General features: G+C 45.4%; 1 protein-coding gene across 1 annotated transcript in view; it reads left to right on the top strand.

The window, feature by feature from the left end:
- The window catches only part of Itpr2 (inositol 1,4,5-trisphosphate receptor type 2), a 411976-nt gene that overhangs the window by 253017 nt on the left and 131980 nt on the right, over positions 1–26979 (top strand). The window lies entirely within an intron of this gene.

Genomic DNA, 26979 nt, shown 5'->3' on the forward strand with positions numbered 1-26979 from the left:
CTGTCTGTCTGTCTACCATTGTATTTCTGAAGAGCAACGTTAAGTATTATGTAATGTAGATAAATAATGTAGTGGGGGGAAGCAGCTCAGTTCTCATCCCACATTGCTTAAAAATGGTTTATATAATGACTCAGCAATTATCCAAAAAAAATAAAATAGATTTTGGGCATCGTGTTTGGAAATTTGTGTAGGCGTCTGCCAGCATTTCCCCAGTGCCATGATCTATGTGCAATTTAAGGGACATTAGTGAGAAGGAATTTTACAATGTAAGTTGAAGTGGACTTAATTTTTAAGATTTTAATTTTATTTATGTATGTGTGTCTGTATGCAGGTGCCCACATCCCTTAAGAGCAGCCGGACTCAGCCTGTAGGCTGCGACCCCTTTGGGGGGTCGAATGACCTTTCACTGGGTTCATTTAAGACCCTTAGAAAACACAGATATTTACACTATGATTCATAACAGTAGCAAAATTACAGTTATGAAGTAGCGGTAAAAATAATTTGATGGTTGGGATGACCACAGCGTGAGGAGCTGCATTAAAGGGCCTCAGAATTAGGAAGGCTGAGAACCACGGTCTTAGACTTTGTCAACTACGGAGCCATCTTTCCAGCCCCTCAAATAACCTTTCAGATTTGAGCAGCTTTTATCTTCTTTGTGAGACTGTGGAACTGGGACCTGAAGAAACGAACCCTTTTGAAGTGGCGAGTCTCTAGACTGCATCTCCTAAAAGGAGATCTGGGCTGTGCCCTAACGCAGCAGTCAACACTGGGAGACTGAAGCCTGGGAAAGAGGGTGAGAGCTCTTTATTTTCTGATCCCAGCCTTAAGGAGAACCCAGAAGGAAGCCAAACTTGAGCTTGGCTTTCCTGACCTGCCTCTGGCTCCCTGCCTGGAGCGGTCAGTCTCATGCTAAAGTCTGGGAGTGCAAATCAAAGCTGTGAGCTTCAGGGCCCAGACTAGGCAGCATCGACAGGGATTAGCTGTTCAGTTCTGTGGCTCAGGGTGGGTTCCTCTTGAACTATAACAAAACCAATGCTGTCGTATTTTTTTTTCCTCTTGCAAAAGGTCTTTTGTTTTTTTCTTATTCTTTAAAACTTACTTGGGATGTGAGTTTGTTGAATGCCACTTTCTCTTCTGAGCTTGTTGTATGTAGATTTTGTACATGTATTGTTGTTTTTGTTATTTTCCGAGACAGAGTTTCTCTGTAGCCTTGGAGCCTGTCCTGGAACTCTTGTAGACCAGGCTGGCCTCGAACTCACAGAGATCCGCCTGTCTCTGCCTCCCAAGTTCCAGGATTAAAAGTGTGCACCACCACCGCCCGGCTAATCAGCTCTTTAATAGATGATCTCACCATGTGGAACATTTGACACACAGGATGATTTACTCTCCTTGTCATTGGAATGCATGTTTGTAGAAATCATGATTATTCCATTGACTCAAAGGGAAGCTGGGCAAGGTGCCCTGCTAAGAGATGACAGGATGCGGGCCCCAAAAGACGTGTTTTACCTGTCTGTGTGAACAGTCCGCACCCACGGCTGCATTTTATGACAACGCTGACTAATTACCCTTAGCATATAGGTCTCGGAAGGTCTGCTTTTGATTTAATTTATTTTTTAAATTTTCATGTGTATGTGTGTGCTATGTGCGTACATGCATGTTTACATGTGAGCGGCTCATATGTGTGTGGGGGGCATGTGGAGGCCTGAGATTCATATCAGAAATCATCCTCAGCTGCTCTTGCACCTTATTCCTGAAGCAGGGAGCGGCAGGGAGCTGCAGGGAGACCCAGGGTTCTCCCCATGTGGCTGCTCTGGGGCTCCCCCTTCTGAGGTTGCAATTACAAAGCACCAACCATACTCCCTCTCATTCCTGTGGATGCTGGGACTGCTAACCCCGCCCTCAGGTGATTCTGATGTGATTCTCAGGTTAGCTTCCTGTCTGACGATCTGCCTTTAGAGACAGCATCACACACCTCCATCCACGCTGTACTTGTGATATACATGGGTGTGGTGGACCTCCCACAGGCATGGGTTCTGCAGACTGGAGACAATTAAAAGGAAGATCGCATGTGTACCAAATAGCTCTTCTTTCTTGTTTTTGTCCCATAGAGAACGTAGTACAGGAGCTGGAGGTGGCCCAGTGGTTAAGAGTGCTCTCTGCTCTTGCAGAGGACCCTGGTTCAGTTCCCAGCACTACTCTGGAGGCTCAGAACTGCCTGTTACCCTGGTTCCAGGGGGTCCGACACCTTTTCTGTCTTTTGCATGTTCCTATATGCACATACATACACTTGAGCACACACACAAGCACATAAAGTAGATATTAAAAAAGGACTTTGTCTAATGATTCATGTTGTACTTTTGTGGTATAAGCTGCTTAGAGTTAACCCAGAGACAATTTCAAGTCTATGGCAGTGTGTGTGTAGGTTATATGCAAAGCCCATGCTGTTTTACATGAAGGCCTTGGGCAGCCAGTGATGGTGTACACACACACACACACACACACACACACACACACACACACAGTTTTAGTGTGCATGCATATGAATGTGTGCTCTTGCCATTCATCCTGTATACTTAGCCAAACTCTACATAGCTCATTCCTTGTTTCTTGGCAAAAACATAGTTGAAAGTTTATCTTGTTAGGACAGTCACAGAGTGTCTGCGGCTCACACAGTGGTGGTATCCTTTAACATCTGAAAGCACATAGCGAGAAACGGCATGCCCTATAAAAAGGCTAGCCAGCCTCCAGGTCTGAAATGGAGTCTTGGCGCCGTAAAACTTTGTAAATGAGCGAATTCAGAGTTGGTTAATGAGCTGGTGAGGGAGGGGCAGCTCGTTATCATCAGCGAGTGTAGTTTGGCTCTTACATCTTCACACAGCCATAAAGGAGCAGGCTGCTCTGCCTCCTACAATTGAGCCTGGCTTCTTGTTTATTTTTTTCTCTGGCTTTATTAAAATGATAATGTAGATCATCACTGGGCTAGGGCCTGGACCCTCCAAATCCCCAGCCTCATTCTTGTATTCTCCCCCCACCCCGCCCATACTCACTTTTTTTTGCAGTGGTCATATTGTTTTGTGCTTCCAATATTCATTTTAAAGGGGGGCAGTGTGGGAAAAGGCCCAGTTAAGTCTGTGCTTCCTGACCCCTCAGCACTGTGGCTGAAGTCTTGGGAGCATTTTAGAGGGCTCTGAGCATAAGGAATGAATGTGTACTTTCTTCTAAGAGTGTGGTCACAGTGGTGCCCCTGTAACACAAGACCAAAGATATGAATGGCAACCACTAAGGTTTATACTTTTTAAATTTCAATTTTAATATCTTGCCACATAATAAAAAGTAATCCATTATTATTATTATTATTATTATTATTATTATTGCTACTATTTTGTTATCCCACTGAGTTTGGCTAGTGCTGCTCAAATGGCCACGGATGTGAGGTCATCCATGGACAACCTAGGAGCTACCACTCCCTTCCTCCAGCTGCCATCAAACTAGTTGCAGGTAGTCCTGAGCCAGGGTGGTTCCTCGGGAGCCTCCCCCTCACCGTGACAGGACTGTGAGTGTCCCTCTCAGGAGACAACATTTCCCAGAGCCCCGCCTATCCTTCACCCCACCAGTCCTTCGCCCCGCCCATCATCTGCCCTGCCCACCCTTCGCTCCGCCCATCCTTTGCCCCGCCCACCCTCTGCCCCGCCTATCCATCACCCCACCCGTCCTTCGCCCAGCCCATCCTTTGCCCTGCCCATCCTCCTGGTTTCAATGTTCCCTGGGCTGATGGAGGAGTCCTGGGTTCACCTGGAAATCTTATCCTGACTCTAACACCAACAGTGGTGGAGGGCTGCATGGGTTGTTGAATCTTGATCCTGAATGAATCAGCTGTTCTCTGCAAATGTAAATGGAGACCCGAATAATCACACAGAAACTATATTAATTTTAACACTGTTTAGTCAATAACAGGCATATTTCTAGCTAGTTTTTATATCTTAAATTAACCCATTTTTATTAATCTGTGTATCACCATGAGGCTGTGGCCTACTGGTAAGGTTCTGACAGCTGTCTCCTTCCACATCTACATGGTGTCTTCTTGACTCTGCCTACTCTCTCTTTCTATGTCTCTGTTTGGATTTCCCACCTTACTTTACTCTGTTAAGCCATTGGGTGAAACAGCTTTATTCATTAGTCAATAAAAGCAACACATATACAAAAGGATATCCCGCATCATCTCCCTCTTTCTGTTTAATTAAAGAAAGTTTTAACTTTAACAAAGTAAAATTACATATAATAAAATAGGAATCAAGCAGGAATTACAGTTACAATACTTTTGTGTCTAAGTTTCATATCTAATTTATCTTTTATCATAACTAAGAAAAAGTATAACTATCTGTCTTCAATCAACTCCATCAAATACTCTAGAAGGATATAATATTATCTAAGTAAATAGGAAGTACATTGTAAGCAACTTCCAAAACTCTAGAGTTGACAAAGACATCTCACTGCCTGGATAGTACCCAAGTTCTTTTGTAACATCAATCTTTAGACTACATGCCCATAGTATCGGGCAGACTTTTCCATGAAGCAGGAAATTGGAAAGACTGTTTCACCTATATTGGCAGTTTGCCAGTCACTTTCTTCTGTGTCCTGCAGAATGTCTGGCAGACTCTGTCATGAAGCAGGAATCCCGAAGGACTGTTTCATCTTCTGGCAAGTTTAGCAGTCATTTTTCTGTGGGTTCTGTGTGTCCAGTTTATACAGCATACCATCAAGCAGTTGAGGCAAGAGCAGCTTCTTGCCCAAATGGCTAGCCTTGTCACATTGAAGACAAATTCTATAATGAGTTTCTTAAATGCCTATCAACCTCTCTGAAGTAATTGATGCTACCAGAAGCAGACATATCTCACTGTCTAGAAAAGTCTAAGTTCTTAAAACCTTTTAAATGCCATATTCTGTAGGTCTTTGAAGACTATCTAACTGAAATATATCTCTGAACTTCTAGAAAACCTAACTAACATGACTATAGTTTTGATATTATAGATGACTATCTATTAATCTGTATTTCTTAATTATATATTACATTTTTAAGTGAGCAGCACAAACATAACACCTTAAGCAAAATTAGAAATATACATATACAGAGTGTAATAAAATCGACCTTAAATTTGTATCAATAGACCAAGATCCATACCAATATAAAGTATCCATCTCTGTTTCATACCCCTTATTATTATTTTTGTTTAGAAATTGACTGTGACTATCAGTCACTTACAGTCAACCACTTTGAATGAAAACAAACATTTGTAAACAATCATTTTGAGAATTTGGGTGTAGTTTTCTCCAAACTGCTTCCTACTTATTGTTGGGCGAAATATTTTTAGGGTTCACAAAAACCCTTTGGGAGGTCTTGTTCCATCAAACCACAAGTAGCCTGGAAGGAATCCACAGGTTCTCATCCTCTGTGGAAACAAAAACAGAATCTCTTTTCCAAAGTAACATATCCCTAGACTCAAATTTTGAAGTCAAGATAACTTTAAAATATTTATGTTGGTTTAGCTTAGCAACCTCCATAATCAAATATCTTTCTGCCATCAAGAAATTTAAAGAAAACAGAATAATATACATAATCCAGGCTCTGTGTATTTTCCATCTTTATGTGGCTTTTTTGCTCTTTATTTTTTCTACAATTTTAATATTTATTTTATTATCTTTACTCCTTTAATCTATGACTCTACTCTTTTATATTATAACTGTCTATCTTTATCTTCTCTCTCCCAAGTCTGCATATATTTTTTTTTAACACACTGTCACCCATTCATAAGTTTACTTTTTGTCTGAATCTGTCTTTATTGCCTACCTGTAATCATTTTCTGATCAGGAGCACTTTTAAAAAAATGCTAAGTGGGCATGGCTAGGACCAACTCTGTGGCCCTGCCTATTGGCTCCACCCCATCCAACATGGCAGAGGCATGGTCACTGCCTCTGTGAGCCATGTGCACTGTCCCAGCTCCAGGGACACAGTCGGTCTATGTCATCATTAAGCAACTAGTAGCATACTGCTCACCAACCCCACTAAAGTGCAGGACCTCCCGAAAGAGCCGGAGTTCATGCTGCCAGCAAGAACCAGGAAGCTCTCTCTTAAAGAAGCCACACAGCTTTTGTTGCTAATGTTGAGTCAGGAAGCCTTCTCTTAAAGAAGCCATGCCTCTGCTCACTGCCAGTAAACAGAGCCTATCTGAAAAATATACAGCTACCAATAAGCTGCACTTGGTTCCTGTTTTTGTGGGTCTAGAAGTCCTCTTTTTTCGTAAGCATTTTTAGGTCTTATGTGGACCCATGTCCCAGATGATGGGTGCTATTTTGTAAACAAAGACTCCTTTTTGTTTCCTGGGAACCCAGACCCAAATAATCACACAGAAACTATATTAATTTCAACACTGTTTGGCCAGTGGCTCAGGTGTATTTCTAGCTCATTTATACATCTTAAAGTAACTCATTTCTATTAATCTATGTATCACCACAAGGTTGTGGCCTACTGGTAAGGTTCTGGCATCTGTCTCCTTCAGCAGCTACATGGCATCTCCTTGACTCTGCCTACTCTCTCTCTCTCTATATATCTATATCTATCTATCTATATATATATCTATATATATATATATATATATATATATATATATATATATATATATCTGTTCAAATTTCCCATCTGCCTTTACTCTGCTAAGCCATTGGCTGAAAAAGCTTTATTCATTAGCCAATAAAAGCAACACATATACAGAAGGACATCATACACCACAAAGGAACTAAATTTTGTTGACTTTGTATAAGTGTTGGAGATGCACAAATTGTCCCCTGACTGCAGTAATGAGCCAAATGGAATGAGTGTTATGAGGCTTGCGCGGGTGGAGTTTATTTGTTGCTCCTGTGGATAGAAAAGAAGTTTCTGCAGACAGAATCAAATATTTCTGGCATTTTTTATCCTAAGACCCTATTGCTATGTTAATAGAATGTTCCACCCAGAAAAGAATATGCCCAGCTGCTCCAGAACAGAGATGGGCTGCTTCTCATGTGAGCTGAGTCTCTCCAGTTCTCGAGGACTATGGTATTGTTCAAAGTTATAGCAGCTCTTAGGAGATCTAGACTCTGCAGACTGCTAATGAAACTCATAAACAGTATGTACTTAGAACACAAAAGAGTTCTCGGGTCTGCCAGCCAGGTTTGAATTAGGAACTAGAGAAAAAAATGACATCTTAACAAAAAAGATAATAATGTGAATACTTTCAACAAGGACCCAAAGCGATGCATTTCAGAGAAATGATAATATCAAGACGTTGAGCTGAAACAACAGAAAGCTGAGAAAAGACTCTGAAGTACCTTCAGCAGTTCCATAAAGCAGCCATATGTCCCCAGAGTAGAGCAAAGGATTGGAAATGGCAGTTATAGAGGCTGAAGCTAGCCCCGTTGTGGAACACTTAGCTGCCTGGCTTGTAGAAAGCCTGGTTTGATATTCACCACCACATAAACCAGGCATGGTGATGCACATGTGTGCTTTTGGCACTCAAGAGTGGAGGCCAGAGGGTCAGAAGTACAAGGTCCTCTTTGGCCACATATTGAGTTTGAGGCCAGCCTGGATACAGGAGACCCTGTCTCAAAACAAAACAAAGCCAAAAAGCCTTGGAGGAAATCCCTGTACTGCTTACATACCTCAGAGCCCTCAGGCAAGTGCCATGGACAGATTTTACTGAAGGAAAGGCAAGTCACTCGGGTCAAGAAACACCCTTCACCTAGAAGAACCTGTGTCTGGGTTGACATAGAAGATACAAAAGCAGGAAGCCATCGCAGAGCCAGGTCCTTCTCTCAAAGCTTGTTCTGCTGTCCAAAAGTAGCTTGGTCACTACTAGACTGTTTCTCAGAGACCCTTAAGAGGATGCTCTCAATTAAATATCAGTTCAAATTCATGATTTAATTTGTTAATACACCACAAAGTACAAAAGTAAAAGGAGGCTAGATTCTCTCCTGCCTCCTTGCCCTAGCCCTGACTCCCCCTCCTCCTTCCCCCTTGCCCCTCTGCTCACCCAATCAGTGTTGTTATTGTCTTAGGCAGCCTTTCACATGTGTGCAGAACCAAGCCTACACTCACTCAGACCCTGTGATGCTGTCACAGCTCACCGAACACAGAGGAACTTTGCACTGCTCCCCCAAGAGTGTATCTTCCCAGCTCCCCTATATCTTCATGCTTTAGACCTCAGCATCTTATTGAGTTTCCTACTGTTTGTATTATACCTACAGAATAACGGGGTTTACCTACAAATACTCATAGATTACAAATATCCCTAAGTCATTTCTCTCTGCTAATTGTTTTGGACTGGACATGTAGAACATGTGAAATATTTACAGCGAGAGCAGACATTATCTCTTCACCTCGGCTCCACCAAAAGTGCCCAGTATTTCCCACTAAACATACTGTTGGCTTTTAGGGCATGACAAAGTATATTTTATTTTGGTAAGGGATCATCTGTCTATCATCTCTGCCTATCTAGCTCTCATCCTTCTGTCTATTTTCTATATACTGCACTTATGTTGTAAACAGAGATGAGGTTAAATCCTGCCCAGTGACTCTGGAGTGTTGCTATGACCATGTGGCTTTTCTTTTTCTGGTTATCATGTGCACTATGTTGCCCTGAACTCCCTGTTTGGTTGATGTGTCCCAACACTTCCGATATTGTCTTTGCGGTTCCCGGGACAAGCTACACTGGCTTGTGGCATTCATTGGGGCACACACATCCGTCACGAAGTTATGTTTGTAAACATCTATAGGCATTTTTGCTCTCGATCACTATCGGGATTTTGTATCACTTCTGCTTATTTCATGAGAGGAACATGGGTGATTTCCCTTTCAATCTGAAGCAGTCGGTAACACTGGAATTGGTTTTTGGTACATTTGGTGAAACTTCCCTGTAAAGCTCTTTGGAATTGGGGTTCTGAAGTTATTTTATTCCTAGACAATTATTTCTTCTGTAGAAATAATCCTGTTAGGTTATTTTCTTGTTTGATTCGATTTGGGCAAATTATATTGTTCTTCAAGACTTACACATATTTTTTGGGCTTGGTGAGAATTACGTTGGTCAGGGAAGATCTCACAATCATTCTCCATTTCTTATAATATTTTATCTCAAGTCTTTACTAAAACCAGGTTGTCTGATGGCCAACCTCTTTCTGCTTCCTCAGGATGTGTTTCTAGAGCTTTATTATTGCTGTTGATTCTTCCACCGCCACTGCTGCTTCTGTGCTGGCCGCGTGTCTAACTAACCCCCCTCGCTTCTCCTCTGGTTGCGTGTACTTCATCTGAATCCCACAGTCTCTGCTCCCTTTCTCCTTCCCCCTCTTTCATGTTTTCATTCTTTTCTAGAAATTCTAAGATTTAGCTCAGGTTTACTCTTTTTGTAAGAGGAGCTTATTTTCCTAGCACAAGAGATTCTTGTTGTCAGCTAAAAGACAAAAGAGAACAGCAGCCAACAGTCGGCAGTTGTCTTGGTTGTTGGTGGTGTGTCTCCAGGCCTGGCTCAGCTTTGCGAGATCTGTGCACCTGTCTGTCCTTCCAGCCGTCCTTTCTGTCCTCACCTCTGAGTTTTTCCCTCAGATCACCCAATCACCGTCTCCTTTTCTTTTATGTTCTCATTTAACTTTTGGAGGAATTGCCTACTTTACTTTGTTTTTCTGTATCTCTCAGCTTTCTGTTTAACTTAGTCATGCTGCAAATTATTTATTTATTTCTGAACAAATGATTATTGTGTTAATTTCCCAGTGTTTTTACCATTCCTTCCTGAATTGTGGTTTTTGTTGTTGTTGTTGTTTTGCTTTGTTTTTGTTGGCCATAATAATATTCCTTTAGGAGTGATGACAGTATTATTTACAAATGATTTATTTACTTTTATTTTATGTGTATGGGTGTTTCTCCTGAATGCATGTCTATACACCATGTGCAGAGGTCAGAAGAGAGTGTGGGACTCCCAGGGAGTGAAGTTACAGATGCTTGTGAACGGCCACGTGGGCGCTGGGGCTTGAACACTGGTCCTCCAGGAGAGAAGCCAGTGCTCTTAGCCACCGAACCATCCCTCCACCATTAATCATAGTTTTAACCAATAAAACGAGAGAAAACAATTCTAATTATTTATCAATTTTTCCTGTGTATTGTTAATAACCATATTCAAAGAAGTCATGGGTAAAGATTGCTTTAAAATGAATTTTCTTGTTAAAACATAGTTCTTAGCAGCAGCAGAAAGAAATAGATGGGGTGAAACCCAAGCTCCTTGGTGAGCTGCACACAGTAGGGGGCTGTGCACAGTAGGGGCTGTACACAGTAGGGGCTGCACACAGTAGGGGCTGCACATAGTAGGGGCTGCACACAGTAGGGGCTGCACATAGTAGGGGCTGCACACAGTAGGGGCTGCACACAGTAGGTGGGCCGCACACAGTAGGGGCTGCACACAGTAGGTGGGCCGCACACAGTAGGGAGCTGCACACAGTAGGTTGGCTGTGCACAGTAGGTGGGCTGCACACAGTAGGTGAGCAGAACACAGTAGAGGGCTGCACACAGTGGGTGGGCTGCACACAATGACAGCTCCTGAGGCTGGCAGCTTTCAATGGTTAGTTGCTGGTTACATAAGTCACCCAAGATGGCCCCGTGTACTGTTCTTTCCAGACGGCCCTGGAAGAAGCACGTGCCAGGCAATAGGCAGTCAGACGAAAACATAACAATTTACTTTCCAATAATTATCATTGCTTAGAGCCAGATTGGGGCTTGATTGATCCAGTACAGAAAAAAATATCTTCTTGTATGGATTTCTCTCAAGATTAGAAATAGGACTGCAATAAATATTTCTGTAAATCCCTGTTCAGCCTCATTAGAGGAAGCAGTCATGAGGGCTTTGTTCTTTGTGAGACTCAACTGATACAAACCCTGACCCAAAGCATCTGCCAGTCCATGTCCCTGCTTCTCCTTCCTTTTTCTTCTTTGTCTTTTCTTTTGAAACACTCCAGCTTATTGGAAACTTTTTCCATGAAAACTGACAACACGAAGAACCCAGCTGAAATGTACTTGCTAGTTGATAATATACATGGGGGCAGGGCTCTGAGGTGGTGGGCTCCCCAGCTTCTATTCTGATGAGGGGCCCTCGGCTCCTCCCACCTCTCACCCTGTGCTGTCCGGGGCTGCTCTGTGGTCCTGACCTGGACCAGACCCAGGACAGCCCTGCTCTCTTGAGAAGGTGGTAGCCCCCCCTGGTGGGAAGACCAGAAACACAGTCTGGTTCCTCTGTGTTTTGTAAGGGTGAGGACCTGGCAAGCGGTTGGCTAGCACTAGCCCTGGGGCCTCCCCTAGCAGCAAAGCTGAGAGTCATTTCCTGTCCCGTTGACAAAGGCAGCATGGGCAGGACTGGTTGTCTTTGAAATACTCACGTCGCGTGGGAGGAAAACTCCAGCCGTCTTCTCCCAGAGGGTAGACTAGGAGTGTGTAGCAGCATCCTAAGGAGCCTCTGTTCTGACAATGAAAGCAGAATTGATACAGGCTGGAAGTGACTCTCACAGCCTATGAAGTCCTGTGTATGAGTGTCTGCCCAGGGGCTTAGGGCTGAAATTCTCTGCCTGCTGAGAGGTCTGACCAGGGAAATGAGGGCAGGCGAGGCAAGGAGGTAACCAGGGGTTGTTCCCAATGCCAGAGCACCACAGTGTTTAGAAGTGCTTGGAGACAGAAAAGTTGAACGAGACATGTGTACACTTATACAAAAATTACTGTCTACTATTCGGCCCCAGAGACACACTGGCAAGCTATCAATTACATAGACTCTCAGAGTTTAGTGAGAAAATAGTCACGAAACAAATATTTGACGAGGGATTGAGTACTTTAATTACTCCAGGAGAAAAGTTCAAACAGGTGTGTAAAGTTTAAGCGGGTGTGTAACACAGGGTAGGGGTAAGGCGAGGGAAGGGGTGGCCAGAAGACATGGCCTTCCTCAGGACAGTGACTTCTAAGTGAGACTCAAAGTCTGCTAAGGACCGGCTGCTGCTCTACTGTGGCCACCCTGTGACAGTGGTGGTATTGGTTGAAACCCCTCTTCCCCCCAAGAGGCCGGACACCCAGGGGCAGAAGGACTGGGGAGGGGGAGGAGCCAGCAAGGATGCTGGAGAAGACCTTGGGTCACAGCAGGGGTGGCTGCTGGCAGGGGCTTGGTATGACATCCGTTCTGTTAGGTATTCTCCAGGCTGAGTTATTTTCTGTGATCTTTAACCAAGTTCTGCTGTCAGCACTTCTTGTGAACATTTTCTGATTACCGCCCCCAAAGTTGTCTTTATTTCATATGAAATGAAAAGAAACTGTGTTCTTAAAAAAAACTTGGGAAGAAAACAATACAGGGTTCAAAAGACAGCTCAGTCAGGGAAGGGCTTGCCCTGCTGGCGCAATGACCTTACAGTCCCCACAATCCCTCACAGGCCAGGGCTACGGTCTGCACCTGTAAACCCAGTGCTGGGCCATCAGAGACAGGCCAGTCCCTGAGGCTCACCAGTCAGCCAGTCTCTCTGAGTTAGTTAGCTCCAGATTTACAAGAGACCTTGTCTCAAAGCAAATACAGTGGAGAAGTGATTGAGCAAGACACATGCTCTTGACCTCTGCCCTCCACATGCATGTGAAATGCGCATACGTATGCACACGTGTACTGCATGTAAATGTGCACCCATGCGCACACCTGCACACTGAAGACAGCACAGATGGTCCTTGCTGCTAAGCAAGTTGCTGCCATCCTTTGGGTTTCAGATGAGAAACTGTCTGTTACACGATCCTGGTATGCAGTCCAGTGTCCATTGAATTTGATTTAAATGTTAATTCTTTTGCCTTGCCCTTGCTGGTCTCTGCAATGCCTGGGCTGAGGGATACAAAGAACCCCATTGGCTTCCCACGCCGCTCACTGCCTTCGCCATTGGAGGACTCCTCTGCTGGTGGATTTGGGGACATGGAAAAAGCTGATGTCATGACTTTATTTTTCCTCCTCTAAACATTCTTGCTATTGTCATGGTTGTCATTACAGGGTCTTGCCGTGTAACTCAGGCTGGCCTTGAACACACTGTGTAGCCTGAGCTGGTCTCTAGTTTGCTCTGATCGTCCTGCCTCAGCTTCCTCGGGGCTGGGATGAAAGGTGTGCGCCCTCACACCGTCTTCTGAACTTCTTAAGATGCGCATCGACAGGAGTGTGGTCAGATCTCCCCAGCACAGGGTTGTAGGAAGTGCCTACACATGTTCGACTCATGCTCTGTTTAAGTCTGAAACTCTTGGCGAGGAAGGCTGTCGCTTGTCCACCACATCTGGAAGACATGTAGCTGTATTTCATGGGAAGGGACAAGCAGACAGTGGGCGGGGGAGCCTGGGTGTAATTACAGTGTGCGTTTATTTGGAAAGACCAGCATATCAGCATGCAGTGGGAGGATTAATTAATCTCAGCTGGAACAATTCACTGTAGTTGGTTTCAATAAAAGCGGAATATCTTTAAGCCCTTGAGGTTTGCATTAAGCTTATGATGAAAGCCATGTTTCCAATGCCTCGCCTTCTGACATGAGACCTAAAGGGACCTACCTGACCTGAGATCGGGGCTTCTCTTGCCTCCCCCAAACCTTATCTTCTATTCTATAAGGCAAAGATAGGCATCTTCAAAAAGATGAGAGGTCTTTTTTTTTGTTTTTACATTTAAAAATAAATATTTTGCAAAGCCCAGTTTCCACAAAGTTGTGTATAATTTTGAGTTTCTCCTCCAGTTGTGTGAGGTTTCCATGGAAACTGTCTCGCCTGTATTCAGAACCGTGGACCGCCTTCCCACACAGGTCAGGATGCAGGCAGCGCCAAATCCCAGCTCAGTTTCTTGTGCTTTGACATTAGACAGCTCTAACAAGAGACTGGCTCCTGATTGGCACACGCAATTTCATATTTAATTAGCAGCGCTGGTCTCACTGTGCTTTACTGGCAGATGTGATGTTTAGAGTGTGTGCCCCTCTCATGCAGCTGTTGTCCAGATGTGCCTCAGAGCAGGACTTTGTCACAGATCGCAGCTCAGCTGCTTGGCAAAAATCTGGGCAGAAGCAACATTATTTTCCTTGAGTCAAAAAAAAAAAAGTAATTTTCCTTCACCGAGCTAATGGATTCATTTTCTATTTTTATAGCTGTTTTATTGAGATCTTCAGGCCATAAATTTGTCCTGCTAGGATGTACAATTCAGTAGCTGGTTTTCTCCCGCTCTCCCAGTTTCCGTATCCCCAACTCCTGGAAGCCAGCTATCTATTTGTACAAATCTTTGTGAGTCCTCCTATTCTGGACACTTCTATTTTCGTAAGTTTGTGCCTGTCTTCTCATTGCTCCTGCTCTGTCTTCCAGGCTAATCTGTGCAGAGGTTTGAGCTAGTCCTCTGGGCTTTGTATTGAGAAGTAACACACCTGTACTACATGTCATTCACTTCTCAGCATTCAGGGGCCAGTTGGTGATGGAGGAGGGTCATATGTCTATTGGTTAATAAAGAAACTGCCTTGGCCCTTTAGCTCCAGCCTCTTATTGGCTAACTCTCACATCTCGATTAACCCATTTTTAATAATCTGTGTAGCACCATGAGGTGTGGCTTACCAGGAAAGATCTTAACCTGTGTCTGTGTAGGGTGGGAGAATCATGGCGACTGCCTGACTCGGCTTCTTTTTCCCAGCATTCTGTTCTGTCTACTCCGCCTATCTAAGCTGCTGTCCTATCAAAAGGGCCAAGGCAGTTTCTTTATTAACCAATAGACATATGACCCTCCTCCATCAAATTGGGGTCCTTTCTGCTCTTTCACTGTTAGGAGTAACACTACTATGGATATTTCCATACAAGGCTTGTGTGTGGAATTCATTGTGTAGCTCAGGTTGGGCCCAAACTCCCTATTCCTCCTCTGCGTCAGCTGTCTTGAGCACGGGCGCTGTAGATGTGAGCCTTACCCAGCTCTGTGGTGATGGGGGAGTCTTCTGTTTTGTGTTAATTTCATTGGCTAAATAAAGAGACTGTCTTGGCCCTTTAATAGGATAGAAAATTAGGTAGGCAGAGTAGACAGACAGAATGCTGGGAGAAAGAAGCTGAGTCAGGGAGTCGCTATGATTCTCCCACCCGACACAGCCGCAGGTTAAGACCTTTCCTGGTAAGCCACCTCGTGGGCTACACAGATGATTAGAAATGGGTTATATCAATATGTAAGAGCTAGCCAATAAGAGGTTGGAACTAATGAGCCAGGCAGTGTTTAAAAGAATACAGTTTCTGTGTAATTATTTCAGGTATAAAGCTAGCCGTGCGGGTGGCCGGGTGCCAGGAACATAGCCCGCCGCTCCTATTATAACACTGTGGGACATGGTTTTTTTTCCCCTTGATCATGTGCTCAGGAGTGAGGTCTCTGGGCCCAAACATAACTCTGTTTGATGTGTGGGAACTGTGACGTAGTTTCTCAGCAGAGCTGCTCCATTTTGTAGCTGACCCATAAGCTACAGGGTCGTAATTTCTCCACGTCTCTGACTGTGTGTGTGTGTGTGTGTGTGTGTGTGTGTGTGTGTGGCATTGTTGCCTTTTAAATCTTGACCTCTTGACCATATTGGTGGATACAAACTGCTATCCAGGGGCAGGTTTTTTTTTTTTTTGAAGAAATCAATACCCAGTTCACAAACCAGTTAACGGCTTCTTATTTATTTTCCCATTACTCTTGAGAGTTGAGGTAAATGCACTTCTCATATATATCTACAATGTCATTTTTGTTTCTGATTTTAACACGAACCCAGCTCAGGTAAGATGACATAAAACTTGACGGCTCTGGGAGTTGGGCTAATTGGTAGGCACGGAGCACAGGAAGAGGAGAGTATCCAAGAGTCTTTCGGTTCCTGGCGTGATTTCATCTTACTTCACTGTAGTCAGATGGGCCAGAGCAGTGATGTCACATAGCATGAAGCACACACAGGGCCGCTGGGCCAAAACCTCCAGACAGGGATGTAGCTCAGTGATAGAGAGCTCACCTAGCATGTGTGAGGGCCTGAACTCAATCTAAACACCGCGGCAGCAAATGACACAGATGTCTTCACTCAATCGGATGTATCTTCCCAGGGGTGACACCACAGTTTTACTATCACTAAGGAGCAAAGCAAGGCTTCCGGAATCTGTGACACGCTGCTAAAGTTAAAGTGACCTGTAATAAGGAATAATAGAATGTTGGGGAGAGTGTGTGTTAGAGTTGGTGAAATATGGCAGCTCAGCGGTCCGTGCATATCAATGTGATCCTAATGCCTCCCTGATTTCATGACCACGCTTTACACATGCACACATTCTCGGCCAGGAGTGGGAGCCTCCGTGTATCTATGTGTTATGTGCGTCCGTACATACTACAGACAGAAAAGGAGGGGAGAGGTATGTGTTGACTTTTTCTTTCTTATTCTGGAAGTTTAGCTCCGCCTTAGCAGACGGACGTGCAGTGAAATGATCCCCAAATTGGCTCATTCACCTCCAGTCACACTTACTTTGAGTTTTCGTCTCAGCCTGTGAATAGTTTCATGCTTCACGCAGAAACTGATTTTACAAGTCTGTGCCAATCATGTGTTTAATGCGACCACAGGGGCTGCAGCACTTGCAGCTGCTGTCCCGAAAAACATGCATTGATTGTTATTAATAGAATCTTAGGGCTGGGACATTCTTGGCAGATAAAGCTCTTCCCATGCAATTGTGAGGACCTGAACTTGGATCCTGAACTCTTGGTATGGCCAGGTGGGCGTATGGGTCACCCCAGTCCCACTCCTGGGAAGTAGAGTCATGGAACCTCAGACGAGGCTAGCCAGACCACAGGAAGTGAAAGCGCCGGCTTTAGTGAGAGCTCCCACCTCACATATGAAATGGGGAGACACACGGAGCATCAAGCCCAGGCTTCCACATACATGCACGTTCACACATAAGCACTCCCCCCCACATGAGCCCACAAATGTGTGAGTATGTACATACCATATACACATACATAGAAAAACAAAAGGTTTCCTTATCTTTAGCACCTTGGACTGTAGTTTACTGTTCTAGATATGGCAGTAAAATATCTGGCCTATGACCCAGAGTACGATGCTTGGCAGCACCGTTGAAAAGCGCGGGAGGTGCCTGCCCTGGTGTTTCTGAACAAGCTCCTCCCAAGGCCGGAGGCAGTCGTGCTTAAGGAGGTCGGGCACCCTTCTGTTCATCTGAACCGAGACCGCAGGTTCTTCAGGTCAGAACTCTGTGCTTTAAAATGCCGATGGGTGTGCAAGACCCCACCTCTTGTTCCTTCTAATCCTTGCCTGTGCTTTTGCTGTGGAAGGTTTTCAAAAGTTATGCTTTCTACAGAGAGCTCAATCAGGAGCTCATGAGAGCATGGGACCATTTGTAATAACAGGAACATGTATGCTCTTACGAACAAATTAAGGTAAGAAATTATCGGAATTTCATACCTGTAACACTCAGGCTGAGATCAGGGGACTTTAAGTGTGAGGCCCTCCTAGGCTACATAGCGAGATTCTGTGCTAAAGATAAAAACAAAAATTACCAAAATTAGATTGATATGATTTACACAGAAATAAAGACTCTGTAATTTTATAACAGACTTGCAAGAAATGCAATAGTTTCTATTTTGAGAATCACATGAGATGACAGAGTGTGTTTGATTTTCTTTTTAAAAGTAAATTTTCTTTTCAAATGGCATCTTAAGAGAACAGTGGCTGTCTGTTTCATTACACTCACAGATTCACATAATATTGAGTTATGAGTTTGGGAAATCAGAACGTTAAGGTGGGCCTATGCTTTTTAGCAAGGTAAAAACTGAAAGGCAATGGCACCACAGCAGGAGAGGATGGGGCTGGGCGAGCATGCAGGGGAGGGGAGGACAGGGCTAGGTGAGTATGCAGGGGAGGGGAGGACAGGATGAGCATGCAGGAAGGATAAGGCTGGGTGAGCATGCAGGGGAGGGGAGGGCTGGGTGAGCATGCAGGGGAGGATAGGGCTGGGTGAGTATGCAGGGGAGGATAAGGCTGGGTGAGTATGCAGGGGAGGATAAGGCTGGGTGAGTATGCAGGGGAGGACAGGGCTAGGTGAGCATGCAGGGGAGGGCAGGGCAGGGTGAGTATGCAGGGGAGGGCAGGGTGAGTATGCAGGGGAGGGCAGGGTGAGTATGCAGGGGAGGGGAGGGCAGGATGAGTATGCAGGGGAGGGGGGCAGGGTGAGTATGCAGGGGAGGGGAGGGCAGGGTGAGTATGCAGGGGAGGGGAGGGCAGGGTGAGTATGCAGGGGAGGGGAGGGCAGGGTGAGTTTGCAGGGGAGGGGAGGGCAGGGTGAGTATGCAGGGGAGGGGAGGGCAGGGTGAGTATGCAGGGGAGGGCAGGGTGAGTATGCAGGGGAGGGGAGGGCAGGGTGAGTATGCAGGAGAGGGGAGGGCAGGGTGAGTATGCAGGGGAGGGGAGGGCAGGGTGAGTATGCAGGGGAGGGGAGGGCAGGGTGAGTATGCAGGGGAGGGCAGGGTGAGTATGCAGGGGAGGGGAGGGCAGGGTGAGTATGCAGGGGAGGGGAGGGCAGGGTGAGTATGCAGGCATAGAGATGAGAACAGGACACAAGTAGTTCTGCCTCTTGTTAACCTACCCTTATAAACATGTAGCTGTGCAGAGTGGAGTTCATGGCAACAAGTGACACGTGCCTGTCTCTGTGGCCTTGTGTCCAAACCGTCATCTCTTCCCGGGGGCAAGGCTTATTCTTCTTTAACCATTAAAGAAAACATTTGGGAGTCACCTGTTTAGAACTTAGTACAGCCAAAGACATAAGGCCTCTCATATACAGAATCCCCAATCTTTAAATAACACCGAAGTTTAGATAGAGTTATGCACGGATTTCTGTAACTGGGCCTCAGGACAGGACAGTAGAATCCTTGAGACCACGAAGCTAGTACATGGCTGAGCCCAGATGGGAGCCAGTCATGGTGGTCTCCACAGAGCCAGCATCTCCATCGTGTGTGTGTGTGTGTGTGTGTGTATGTGTGTGTGTGTGTGTGTGTGACCTTGTAGCTCAGGTGGGTCTCACAAGACAAAAGAACTGGTCTGGTCCATGTGGGTATTCTTAATTCTCAAGATCTCCATTTGAAATTGATCTGTGTAGAATTCTTCTTTTCATAGACTCCACAATTATTTCTCTTCTACCTGAAAATTCTGAATTTAACCTGAATTTATTAAAATTTAGCTTCCTGTTTCCTTTGTCAAACATTTTCACTGACTGACAGGTATTCAACTGTTGCTTTGCTCTTAGATGCAAAGCAAGTCTGTTCCTAGTGTTGGGGTGTGATGTGATGTTTCTCATTCTTGTGCACGCCTGTGTGTGTGTGTGTGTGTGTGTGTGTGTGTGTGTGGTATGTGTCTGTGGTGTGTGTATATGTGGTATATATCTGTGGTGTGTGTGTGTATATGTGGGTATATGTGATATGTGTCTGTGGTGTGTGTATATGTGGTGTATATCTGTGGTGTGTGTGTGTATATGTGGGTATGTGTGGTATGTGTCTGTGGTGTGTGTATATGTGGTATATATCTGTGGTGTGTGTGTGTATATGTGGGTATGTGTGATATGTGTCTGTGGTGTGTGTATATGTGGTATATATCTGTGGTGTGTGTGTGTATATGTGGGTATGTGTCTGTGGTGTGTGTATATGTGTTGTAAAAGGATCAGCAGGCTGTGTTCCCACCGCCCTGGCTCCTGGTTAGCTTTACCCAAAATAATTACACGAAACTGTATTCATTTAAACACTGCCTGGCCCATTATATCTAGTCTCTTCTTGACTAACTCTCACATCTTAATTAGCCCATTTCTAATAATCTGTATATCACCACGTGACTGTGGCTTACCGGGATGAGTCTAACCTACATCTGTCTCGGAAAGGAGAGCCACTGCCTTCTTCCTCCCAGAATTCTGTCCTGTCTACTCCGCCTACCTAATTTTCTGCCCTATCAAAAAGCCAAGGTAGTTTCTTTATTTAACCAATGAAATCAACACAAAACAGAAGACCCTCATATATATGTGTGTATATATGGTATGTGTCTGTGGTGTGTGTGTGAGGTATATATGTGTATATTTGCTGGGGTATTGTATGGTGTGATCTATAAATGTGTTGGTTTGCGTATGTGGTGGTGCCAGAGTTGTGTGTGGTGTGTTTCTCCATCTGTATGAATGGAGGTGGTGGTGATGACCGCATGTGTGCAAAGGTGTCTGGGTGTACATGTAAGAGCATGATTGTGTTAGGGTGTGTGGATGTGAGGTTTGGGGGTGTGTTAGGGCATGTGCATGTGTTTGTGGGTGGCCCTCTACCACCCTATTTTCCTGGATATTTCTCCTGAACCACGACACCTTTTCATAGCCTAGCCAGCCCATTCTCTCTCAGCTGCACAGAGAGACTGCAGCCTGGAGCTCACGCCTGTGCTCTAGGAAGAGCCACCAGGAAACAGGAAGGAGAATGGGGGTGAGGCCTCTGGTCCCTTCTATCTGCAGCTCTTTATCCCCTGTCCCACAAGATCCAGTGTCAATCTGTGCTCAGTAAGTGTGCAACCGTGACTGGAGGTCACTGTTCCTCTGTGCTCAGTAAGTGTGCAGCCATGGCTGGAGGGCACTAATTTGTGCTCAGTAAGTGTGCAACCATGGCTGGAGGTCACTATTCCACCCACTACAAATTCTAATAGGGAAATGGAGATCAGTATGAAATTTAGATTCCTCTAAAGCCAGCTTGATGGGTCATTGGTGTCCTAAAAATGACACCTGTGTGAGGAATGGTGCATGCAGAGGAATTCTCTAGATAACCACACCTCCATGGGAGGTTGTTCTGAAATGAGAAGGATCATAATGTGGAAGAGGAAGTTTAGGGTCCATTAAAGAAGGGGTTCCTCAGGCCAATTAACAGGGGGGAGAGTTTGTTTGTTTAGGGTTTTATTTATTTATTTGGTTTGATTCTTTTGAGACAGGGTTTGACTGTCCTAGAACTCATTCTGTAGATCAGTCTGGCCTCACACCCACAAAGATCTCCCTGGCTCCGCCTCCTGTGTGCTTTAACTTGATTGGCTGTGATGGATCATGGGATTGCCATCATCCTGCATCTCTGAAGAAACTTTTGGGAATAATCCTTGGAGGGCTGAAAACAGATGTTTGCTTATAACTTTGATTTCACTTTTCGGAAACAGCTACTAGTTAAATGGATGTCTGCAGATGTCCTGAGGTTACAGTAATAACTAGTAGTTAGATAGGCATCTGCAGGTGGCCTGAGGTTACAGTAATAACTAGTAGTTAGATAGGTGTCTGCAGTTGTCCCCTGAGGTTACAGTTATAACTAGTAGTTAGATAGGTGTCTGCAGGTGTCCTAAGGTTACAGTAATAACTAGTGGTTAGATAGGCATCTGCAGATGTCCTGAGGTTACAGTTATAACTAGTAGTTAGATAGGTGTCTGCAGGTGTCCTGAGGTTACAGTTATAACTAGTAGTTAGATAGGTGTCTGCAGGTATCCCCTGAGGTTACAGTAATAACTAGTAGTTAGATAGGTGTCTGCAGATGTCCTGAGGGTACAGTAATAACTAGTAGTTAGATAGGTGCGTGCAGATGTCCTGAGTTGACAGGTGTAAGACCCTTCACTACTTCAGGGTCACTTTATGAGCTAATGATTCAAGATGTGTGAATCCAGTAGTTTTTCTCCAATAAGGAAATGATCTTTAAAGCTTGCATTTGTGTGTAGCCCTGCTGGTACATGCCTGTAGTCAGCACTCAGGAGGGAGCAGCAGGTGGATCAGGAGTTCACCGTCATGCTTGGCTACCTAGCACTTTTAAAGCCAGCTTGAGCTGCATAAGATTCTGTTTTTTTTTTAACTCAACAAATAAACAGAAAACCCCAAACAAACAAAATGCTTGCCTGCACAGCTTATATACAGGGTCATCTCAGATTTTTACCTTTTGCCCTTAAAGATCGAATGAAAAGTAATCAGTCATTGAAAAACCAAACAGTAGCAGCAACAGACTCTCAAGCTCGGCTAGCGAGGGCTAGCTCTAATCTAGGGAGGGCTCACTCTAGTTCAGGGATGGCTCACTCTAGTGCTGATCTCAGATATGAAACAGATCCTAGTTTCAGACCACTGGGAGAGCCTTTGGGTTGATGGTCCTGCAGGTCAGATGTGTAAAGCTTTTATTGTACCCCAAAGACTGTGACTGCAGCTCCTTCCCACCTCACTGCGAGCCACGCCTTCTCAGCCGGCTGTTGCAGTTGGGACATTTGCGGACCCTGGAGGGGTTGTGGAGTCACTGTATAGCCAGCATCATCACACAGTTTAAACATCAAAGTCTTGAAAATGAAACCATATGGACTGGTGAGAATTATTTTTTACCAATAAACAATAATGCCTGTAAACAGAGACTCTGCTTTGTCAGCTTGTTTATTAAACCAATCACAGTGTAAGGGAATATTCCACAGTAGCTGGGAGTCCCTTCCCTAGTCCTTGTCACATGGTAGGTATGAGATAAGTGTCCTTATAATTGATAAAACAAGGATAGAGTGAGGCAGGGAGGAAAAGAGATCAGAGGTGGATTGCCTTTTGTGCGAATGAATGTTCTGTTCTAGTCTTCGCTTATGATTTCTTTGTTTTCTTGGCTATTTTATTTTCAGACAGAGTCTTACCATGTGGCCCAGGCTGTCCTGGAACTGTCCATGGAGCCGAGGCTGGCCTCTAATGTGCATCGGTTTCCCTTCCTGTACCTCTTGAGCATTTTCAGCAGGATCGCTCGGCACCATTGCCCTTAGGACAGCCACTAGTGTGCATTTGTGTGTCATGGGGTTGCTGTGCTGTGAACACAGACAGAATGTGATGGCATTTGAGTGTCTCATCTTTCTAAAGCTGAGAAAGGCAGCAGAGGAGAAAGTGACTCCGAGAACGGGATATCTAGCAAGCCTGTCGGTGTGTTGTGGTCTGACCTTGCCATTTACAAAGTCTGTGGCTGAGAACTCTACTTACATCACTATGGAAAATATATTCCATCATCTCAAATAAAGTGAAGATTTTTCTATCTTAGTTTGAAAGCCAGTTTTCAGCTATAACAACCATCCCCACTTAAGAGTCTAAATACATGTAAGATTTTGTGTTGAATGGCGTTAATGGCTCTCCTAGACTGCAGGTTGGATGGGCCTGACTGGGACTGGCAAATGCTGTGAGCTGGGCCACAATTCCTCCAAGGAACACCCCACAGGTGGTAGCTGGTTGTGAGGATGGGCTCAGTATAATCCCACTAGGATAGAGTTGATACAGAACCATGGCTGTTAACCGCCAGGCATTGCAAAGAGGACATTCTTAATCAGATAAACTGTCAAAAGTCAAAGGCTTCAGAAACACCCAGTATCTGCATCCAAGGTTAGCATTAAATGAGGTGGTAGCCCCTGGAGGCCCAACAGCTACTGCTTCCAGATCTGTCTGAGCATTGTTAAGGGGAACCCTGAGTTAAGCATCTTTGACGGATCCGCGTTCGAGGATGCTGTTGTGTTGTTTGTTTCATAAGCCTCGATTAGATTCCTCCTAATGGGAAAACGCATTAGTCGACTTTTTAGGGACTTGGGAACACCCTAGAGCCCTCACCTCCCACTGCTTCCCAGAGAAAAGCCTTCAGACTTTCCTAGGATAAATGCTTATTTTTCTCCATTCTGTCCACCAAAGCCAACCGTTTCTGGGTTGCTTGGTTTCAGATACCTTGGACTCAGCCTAACGTAGCAGGGAGTGACCAGGAAATCAAAGCAACTGGGCAGTGTCTGGGTGTCTCCACAGACTGTCAGCATGCCTCCTCTGGCTACAGACAGGGCTTTTTATGGAGATTTTTGTTGTAATTTCAGAAGGTGGCCGCAGTTTTCTTGGCTCTGTAACGGTTCTCACATCTGGAATGTGTTCCTGAGAAGATGTTGGTTGGGAGCTGTGCCTTGTGGCCTGGAATTGCCTCTGACAGAGAGGCGGCCACAGAGGACAGTCCTCACTAGTGGGCCTACCCCAGCACTTTCTGTGGGAGGCCACTGAGGGTGCTCGCTGTGGCTCCGGAGACTCAGCACAGAAGTCATACATCTCAGCCTGGAATTACTTTTCAAATGGCATTTGGTGCGTTCAGTTCCATCTTCAGTTTCTGCCGAGGCAGTCACAGCTCAGAAATATTTAACAAGCCTGGCGCTAGACTAACAGATTCTACAATTGTTTTGACTTAAAATGGTTTAGCGACGAGTCTCACACTGAAGCTCTGACTCCATGCCCCATCACTGAGAGGACAGACCATGGATGACCCATGGCACACTGTGACGTAGCACTTGTAGCTGGGGGACCAGAGTTTGATAGATGACACCAGCAGCCTGCTAGCCCTTGGCATGCCAGTGTTGGAGTATACCATGCTGAAGTAGGGATGACTGTCTTAGCTGGAAACTGACCTTCAAACCAAGATAGAGTTTTCTACTTTATATGAAATTATGGAGTACATTTTCTAAGTGATGTAAGTACATGCTTGTCCCTGACTTTTCCCTCACAATGATTAATAGGGAAAAAGCTAGGATTTTGAGGTAGTTGATAATTTCCCCCCTCTTTTCAGTATCTTAGATAAAATTTCTACTTTTGTGAGAAAGTATGGTATAAACTCTGGAAATGCACAGCCGTGCAAAGCTGTGCACTTCCAAGTGCTCGGCTGTGTTGGCCTCGCGGGGGCATCCTTGAATCTGCTCACTTTAGATGGCCCGGAGTCCACGCTGGGAAGTGTGCCTCTTCCCAAAGCCTCAGGAAGGAGTTCAACCACTGCCCTCCCTCCCCATTCTGTGGGTTCTGCTCTTCCCCCTTCTCTTACCCTCTCTACTTTTCCCTTCCACAATCCACTAAATAAATATCCAACCTCACTCTGCATGAAGTGCCTGTCCATGTCTCTGTCTCTCACCCACTACATGGCTCCCTTCCCTGAACTTCAAAGACCTGCGACATGGTCTTGTGGCATGCCCATCCATCTCAGTCTTTCACCCACTATATGGCTCCCTGCCTGGGACCCGGCTGCCTCAGTGGCCTGCTGTGGTCTTGGGACCTGCTGCCTGCTGCCTGTGGCCCCTCTTTGCTCTTCTCTCTTCACCCCTTTCCTCCTTTCCCTTTTCCCTCCATAACCCACTAAATAAATATCCAACCTCACTCTTCACGGCATGCCTATCCATCTGTCTCTTACTTGTAGTGGCTGTGGCTCCTCCTGGGATCTGGGTGCCTTCGTGGCCCACCAAGGTCTCGTGGCCTGTTGCCGCCACTTAGGGACCTGCAGCATTGTATTTTTACCATTACACTGGGGACATCCTGTTGCTCACTGCACCTGAGACAGATCTGCTGTGATGTCCATGGGTGTGTGTGGCTCGCACAGCCTGCTGGGGTCAGCTGCCCTCCTTTAAAGGCTTCTGGAGTCCCAGAGCACAGGACAGTGAAGGAACACACCTCGTTGTCGACTCTGGAGGCTGTGTTGGTTCTTTCCTCTTTGACGTGTGATGAAATACTGGACGAAAGCTCCTTCAGGTTGGGGAAATCTATTCTGGCTCCCTCTGGGGGTGCAGGCCTGATGGCAGGGATGGCCGGGTACACAAGGATGCTGAGGCATCTGGCCACATCACACCTGAAGGCAGGAAGCAAAGAGGGATTAACACCTATTCCTTTTGTTAAATTCTGAGACCCCAATCCTTGAGGTGGTTCTGTTCCTATTTGGTTAGGTCTTCTCCAGTTAAACTTCCTGGAAACGCTCTCAAGGGCACACCTAGAGGTGTGTTGCCATGGTGACTCTAAATCTAATCAAGTTAGCAGTCAGGAAACTTCTTCCTTCTTCTCTTAGAATGGTGCCTGAAGGAGTGGCTTCCTGGGGGTGTGTAGACTGCAGAGGGAAGACTGGCCTTGCCCTCCAGCAAACAGGAAGATGTAGGAAACAGATCCTAGTTTGGTTTATATAGAGCATCAAAGGCACCCAGAAGCTCCCACAGAAAGCTAGGATTCAGAAGCCACTGTTAGCCAGCAGCCAGGGGGATGACAATGCTCTTACAATGAGCTGATAAGGAGAGGAAAGCAGGTTGAAGAGAGAAGGGAAATCCTTCCTAAGTTTCCTGTGCCAGTGCCACACAGGGAGCAAGAATCCAAGGGAAGCACTGAGAGGCTTAGTCAGTTGAGGTCAGGCTGGAGGAGACGTAGTGACTGCCAGGCCTGAGCGTACAACAGAGCAAGAGAAGCCACTACAGATGGGGAGAGAGGTTGTAGGAGGGGGAAGCCCAACACAGGGAGTCAGGGCAAGCCCCTAGCTACTGGGAACAGAATAACCAGAGTACTCAGAGAGAGGCAGGAAAGGCAGGGACCCGGTGTCACAGTATTGGGGAGGAGCACGTGGGATTCCGAGTAGCAAAACTCATGATAAGCATTGGGGAGGGATCGGGGACCAGTGGAGCAGGCACCTGGACATGGCTGGGGTTAATAGACAGAAAAGTGAAACCCTTGCTCATGGCCTGTGAGCTGTGTATCTGCAGCCAGTAATGAACTTTTCCCATTGAGTAAACGTCCATTTATTATATTGATTAAATTGTGTGTGTGTGTGTGTGTGTGTGTGTGTGTGTGTGTGTGTGTGTGTGTAGGGGTCATGTGCATGACACAGCACATGTGTGTAAGAGTAGGTTTTCTCTCTCCCGTCTACATCCCAGGGATTAAGCTCGGATTCTCAGGCTTGTCTTCAAGGCTTTTCACCACTAAGCCATCTCCTTGGCCTGTAAATATAAATGTGTATGTACATTTATGCATACACATATGCATACATGCATATATATACAACTGGTTTGCTTTAGTGTTTTATTCATTTATTGTGTGCACGTGCATGCCACAGCACGTATGTGGAAGTCAGAAGGTTTCTCCATCTACCA

This window comes from Microtus pennsylvanicus, chromosome 8 (assembly GCF_037038515.1).
Source record: "Microtus pennsylvanicus isolate mMicPen1 chromosome 8, mMicPen1.hap1, whole genome shotgun sequence".
NCBI lineage: Eukaryota > Metazoa > Chordata > Mammalia > Rodentia > Cricetidae > Microtus > Microtus pennsylvanicus.